This window comes from Myxine glutinosa, chromosome 2 (genome assembly GCF_964187855.1).
Source record: "Myxine glutinosa chromosome 2, kmMyxGlut1.1, whole genome shotgun sequence".
NCBI lineage: Eukaryota > Metazoa > Chordata > Myxini > Myxiniformes > Myxinidae > Myxine > Myxine glutinosa.
In genome coordinates, this window is record NC_136262.1 from 60,860,439 (window position 1) to 60,866,783 (window position 6,345).

At 51.0% G+C, this 6,345-nt stretch overlaps 1 long non-coding RNA gene across 1 annotated transcript; it reads left to right on the plus strand.

Annotated features, from left to right (window-relative positions):
• The first annotated feature begins 4,772 nt into the window (after positions 1-4,772).
• Positions 4,773-6,079, plus strand: LOC144890891 (uncharacterized). Its single transcript, XR_013622564.1, has 2 exons — positions 4,773-5,927; positions 6,035-6,079. It is a non-coding gene; the product is annotated as an uncharacterized LOC144890891 (long non-coding RNA).
• The last annotated feature ends 266 nt before the right edge of the window (positions 6,080-6,345 follow it).

Below are 6,345 nucleotides of genomic sequence, written 5' to 3' on the forward strand. Positions count from 1 at the left end.
ACCTGATTGAAGAGCACCATTCTGTCAACACATTCCTTCAAGGTGAACAACAAAACCGCAGATGGCGCAGACCCATCGGCCGATGGGTCTGCATTGTCATTTCTCGTGCATCCACAGATGGGTCAGACCCATCGGCCGATGGGACCGATCCACAGATGGGTTCCAACATGGAGACTTTTATCTTACTCTGAATGTGTGCAAAACTAAAGAGATGATTTTGGACTTTCGAAAAGGTCACAATCATGAGCTTGTAACCATAAATGGTGATAAGGTGGAAATTGATAGCAAATTTAAATACCTGGGCACCATTATTGATAACAAGTTAACTTTTGATGGAAATATTGATGTTGTGTACAATAAATCAATGCAAAGATTTTATCTTCTCAGGAAGTTGAATTCATTTGGTGTTAGCTCTCGTGTGATGTGAATGCTGACAAATTCCTTGCTGATCAGTGTTTTGTTATTTAATTTGAATTCCTGGTACAGTTATCTTAATGTGTGAAATAAGTCAAGATTGAGAAAGGTCATTACACTGGCATTTAAAACTGTCGGTGGGCCTTCAACCAGTGGAGTCTCTATACTTGCAGGCACTGAAAAGGAAGGCGGTGCAGGTGTGTACCGACGAAAGTCATTTCTTGAACGGACTTTTTGAAAAACTGCCATCGGGGAGACGTTTTCGTGTAAGGAGGATGAAGAAGAACATTTTCAAAAAGTCATTTGTACCATGTGTAATTCAAATGCTAAATTCAAATTCCTAGCCATTTTGCTGTTTAGTCCATCTTCCATATTTTATATTTATTTGATATCTTTTTATTTCGTTTTTTTATTCCCTTTGTGTTTTATCTTTTAATGATGGTTAACTTAGTGTCACCAAATAATAATTTCCCTGAATATGGGACAATAAAGATTTATTATTTATTTTTATTATTATTACATACACACATACACACACATACACACACATACACACATATATGTAGGCATAAGGTGTGGCCAAACGGAGTTGTTCTCATTGGCTGGTATATTCATTTTATTAAAATTTCCTTGCCACTGTAGTTTAATATCTAGCGATAGATCATTTTGTGATTTATGGTGATTTGTGCCAGGAGGGTGATAAAATGTAAAATTAAGTTTAGTTGTTGGCCACCGGAAATCGAAAGCATGCTTCCGCCCTGACCGCCGTAAAGAGAGCAGTGTTTTGGCGCGTTCTCAGGCCCAGCCATTAACGGGGAGTGTGGATTCGCTTCTTCACCCAGGAAGACTGTTGTCTTTGGGTTCGGTTGTTATTCGGAGTTTGGACTTGAATGACTCGGACTCGTGTGAGCGCATGTTGCTGCCCCTTTTTCTTATCTTGTGTTCCCTTCAAACCAAAACATTCATTAAACGATTGGAAGAAGACCTCGAGTTGGTGTGCAACTTATAGCGCCTACATTTTGGCGTCATGGACAGGATTTTGGTTGGAACACATTGTGGTGAAAATGTAAGTTGAACCCAGGTGTGACGCTCACTTAAACCACTGGGCGGTGTCTATAAGACCTCGGGACGTCTGCGACTCGAGGCCACTCCTGCGACTTTATACAATGACATGTAGAATTGAATGGTACGTACCCACTTATATTCTAGGCTTGCTTGCATTGACTGATATATCCAATCTTTCTCATATGATGCCTTGATCCTGACATACATGTTGCATGGTGTATTTTACAGGATGATGTTACGATCTAATTGAAATTAAACCTATCTATGGGACGAGTTGTGGATCTGGTTGATTTTTCACAACACTTAATTTCAATTATGATCTTCGGAAAGGGCGGGACACGAGTCTTGCGATGGCCGGACGAACGCAGATCACAGACGAGCGTTCCCGACATTCTCTGCGCTCCTGCGAGGCCCACCTCAGAGAAGGATGACCGGCGGAGGACCCGTCGAGCTAGCTCCAGCTACGGAGCTCCGACTACTCTCGCCGCCGGTCTGCCTCAAAAGGACCGGATGCGATGGGACCTCGCAAGCCTTTTTGCGGGACCGCGTCGACAAAACGCAAACTGCTCTCCTGAGGCCCGAACGCCGGAGCAGGCATGACAGACTCCGGCAAGGCGCCTGCTGAAGGAGGCCACTGGGAAATGTCCTGGGCCGCAACCCCGTCGGAACGACGGACCCGCTTGGCGCCGCAGGTACGAGTCAAGCCTCGGTTGCTCGAAACGCTAACGGCTCCGTCCGAGAGAATCATCCTAGATTTGCGTGCCTCGGCCCGAGATGAGATTCCCACGCGAGTGATCACGACTCCCATGTCGGCCATGCCTCCACACGGCCGGCACACTCCGACCACTCGCTACTCGGTGGAATCGCCTCCTCCGCGGGGGCCGGCACACTCCGACCACTCGCTGCTCGGTGGAACCACCTGCTCCGCGCGAATCGCGCACTGCTCGTCGGGATCACGCCGTGCCTCACACGGCCGGCTCACCCTGACCACTCGCTTCTCGGTGGAATCGCCTCCTCCGCGTGGATCGCGCACTGCTCGTCGGGATCACGCCGTGCCTCACACGGCCGGCTCACCCTGACCACTCGCTTCTCGGTGGACCACCTCCTCCGCGCGAATCGCGCACTGCTCGTCGGAATCACGCCGTGCCTCACACGGCCGGCTCACTCCGGCTGCTCGGGCCCTGCGCCCTTCGCGGCACCACTCTGCGAGGCCGGCGATTCTGATCGCGGCCGTCGAAATCCCACCTACATGTGGCTACTCAACGAGGCCGGCGAACTCCGCTGCCCGGAATCGCCTCAATGGAGGCCCGCTTGGCACCATGCGAGGACTCGTCGCAGCACGGATGAGTTTCTAAGGACGTCGAGCGGGCCCTTCATAGCCTTTCACGACACTCGGGCTTATGCTTATGATAGATGATCGTATACCATGTGTATTCTATAAGATGATCGTATACCATGTGTATTCTATATGGCTACCTATGTCTAAAACTCCGGACAAAACACGGCCCGAAAGCTGAACAAACGAGACGCTACTTCCGATCCTTTGACCCGAAAGCTAAACAAACGAGACGCTACTTCAGGGCGTGATATGTATTCGATCCTTTGACCCGAAAGCTAACAAACGAGACGCTACTTCAGGGCGTAATATGTATTCGCTCCTTTGACCCGACAGCAAAACAAACGAGACGCTACTTCAGGTCGTGCAGTCTATCGCTGCCAAGCATGCTCGCCCTCTCGACTCGGCGTGCTCGCCCCTCGACTCGGCGGGCTCACCCTCTCGACTCGGCGAAGCCGCACTGGTTCAACGGGCCGAGCTCAACTTTCGGTTTCCCTCGTACGCGGTGCGCCCTAGATAATACTTTTCGCTCATCGGCCGGGTTCGTATTCCGTATACCGATCTCGAGCCCGCTCGAATGCTGCTGCCCAATGGACGCGAGACTTTAGATTTCGGAGTGCTACTTTACTCCGTCTGGGGATACCGCTCAGCTGGAACTCGCCGTCAAACCCGCCCGCACGCGCCCGAACCAATTGATGACGTCATCGACTAAATCACGCGTTTGCTTTACAGCGTCATTAACGTAATTGCGTGCTTCACGCGATCTCATCGGGGATTCGTTTACATTTCCATGTACCTTGGTAAACTACGTACCAAATGTCCTTTACGTAAACGACGTAAACTACGTAACGCGGCGCTACCTCAAGGTCGCGCGCCCACGCCGTTTAGGGAGTACACGGTGACCTCGTGAAATGGTGACATTGAGCGTCGCGCCCGACTCCCTTGTCGCCTGCGCAAGTAACGGGGGCACCGTACTGCCTGCTCGCCCTTGACTCTGGGCTTGTTGTTTATCGGACAGAGCTCTTGGCTCGTATCCACGCACATTTCGAGACTGCGAGACGCCTCGTCTGATTCCATTTTCCCTCTGCCCCAGACTGACTGTGGCTCAGACTGACCCAGACTGTGAAGGTCGTCTGACTTCGGTATGCAGCGCGCTGCTGCAACCTCGGTGGGGGGGGGGGGGGGGGGATCCCTGGAGGTTATTGTTGCTCCCCCGGATGCCGTCCGGTATAACGCCTCCCACCTTGCCCCTCGTGAGGACCCAGGATGACGTCCATGGATGTCTTTGTGTCTTTGTGTCTTTGTGTCTTTTGAGTCTTTGAGTCCATGGATGGTCGATCCGAGCCATTCAATGAAGGCGTTGAATGGATGGATTGGTCGGACATCCGTGGATGGTCAATCCATCCGGGACATCTAGCATGGATGGACAGTCCATCCGGGGTGATGGCTGTCCTTTGGGTCTCTGAGTCTTTGCGTCCGTGGATGGTCGATCCATCCGCGGTCCGGCTGGATCCGTGCCATGCAATGAAGGCGTTGAATGGATGGATCGGTCGGACATCCGTGGATGGTTTGTCCAGCCGGGACTCTCTCTCGGTTTGTGAATGGGACAATTCAATTCGCTTTGAATGGGACAATCCTTCCATCCGGGGCATCCTCTCGGTAGCCGGTATAGCCGATCTTCTCCGATCCTCCGAGCGCTGTACTGCAGGACGGGATTGCCGTATGCATCCCGGAGGTTCTGCGCGCTTCACTGGAGAGGCGCGTTTCGGTCGTTTTTGTCGTCCATCCGGGACGTTCTCGGCAGCCGGTAAAGCCGGTCTTCTCCGATCCTCCGAGCGCTGTACTGCAGGACGGGATTGCCGTATGCATCGCGGAGGTTCTGCACGCTCCGCTGGGGAGGCGCGTTCCGGTCGTTTTGTGCGTCGTCGTAATCAGCCATGCCAGCCTACGGAGGGCACCCGTGGCAAACGTTTTGCTTGAAACTATTCGCCGGAGCTTGTAATCCGTACGCGCTGCCGTCAGAGAGCGCTCGAGTCTCGTGATTTCAAAACAGGGGGACTCCGGGGTATCGCGTAACTCTCGTTATGGCTCTCGTCGGTTCTCTCCCTCGGCAATTCCATGACATGGATCTAATGTGGATCGACCATGTACCCTTGGGAGCCAAGGCAGGTACAGACTTACTGTAATGGACTTACTATAATGGCCTCCTGTCATGTAATCTTACTTACTGTTACAACTCCTAGGCCGGTACAGACTTACTGTAATTGACTCACACTGTCATGGCCTCCTGTCATGTAATCTTACTTACTGTTACAGCTTACTGTAAAGAGGCTTACTGATTTACACATCTTCCACATCGACACATCTGCCTGAAATGCGTTGCATTGCGACGAATGGACATTCGCTCTTCGACAAGGTACACCTTATGTAATGAGTTGCATATCGCAAAGGTACACCTTATCCAGCACATAGGCCTGTGAGACTAGACTATTGTGACTCACAGGCTCATCGTCTGCCATTATCGGACATGTTTGCTAACCAGGCTATGAGTGCGCCTAGAGAACATCTGCCGTCCCTCCCTTCGCCTGATACACCCCTGCCTGAAGCGGTGAGGGCACTGAGGTGCCCCTCCGACACCTGCCTCCAGCGGCTACTCCGAAGCAGGGGACTCCGGATTTGGGGACGTCGTACCCGGTAGTTTCCGAACCTGTGCTGGCAGGGTAATTCGCCACACTGACCTCTACGGATGGACCGACTGACCTGTACTACTGATAATGGATTTGTTTCATATAGCGCTTTCCAGGAAGCCCTAAAGACGCTTTGACAGTGTGCGAAACATAACACAATGGCGCAAAGACAAGAATCAATAGGGATATTTCTTTGACACCCTAATAATGATATAATGACTTCCTCTGCCCATTAATGCTAACGCGCGCTCGCTTCCTGCCTAGTGGCAGCATAGTTCTAACGGCGGGGAGAATGTGGTGAAAATGTAAGTTGAACCCAGGTGTGACGCTCACTTAAACCACTGCGCGGTGTCTATAAGACCTCGGGACGTCCGCGACTCGAGGCCACTCCTGCGACTTTATACAATGACATGTAGAATTGAATGGTACGTACCCACTTATATTCTAGGCTTGCTTGCATTGACTGATATATCCAATCTTTCTCATATGATGCCTTGATCCTGACATACATGTTGCATGGTGTATTTTACAGGATGATGTTACGATCTAATTGAAATTAAACCTATCTATGGGACGAGTTGTGGATCTGGTTGATTTTTCACAACACACATCATTAAAGGGGCAGTAACAGGAAGCTGACGAAAACGGCTGAGCCTGTAGAAGGTGCAGAGACGGAAGGATTGGAAGCTCGGTTTGAAGAGCTCAGTCTGATGGTGGCATGTCAAGCGGAACAGATCCGCCAGCAGGAGGCTCAGGCCAGCACAAGTCCTACCATATTCATTCCGAGGGACCGGAAAGTGCCAATCTTTACTGGAACCGACAAAGGTGGCACTACAGTTGAAG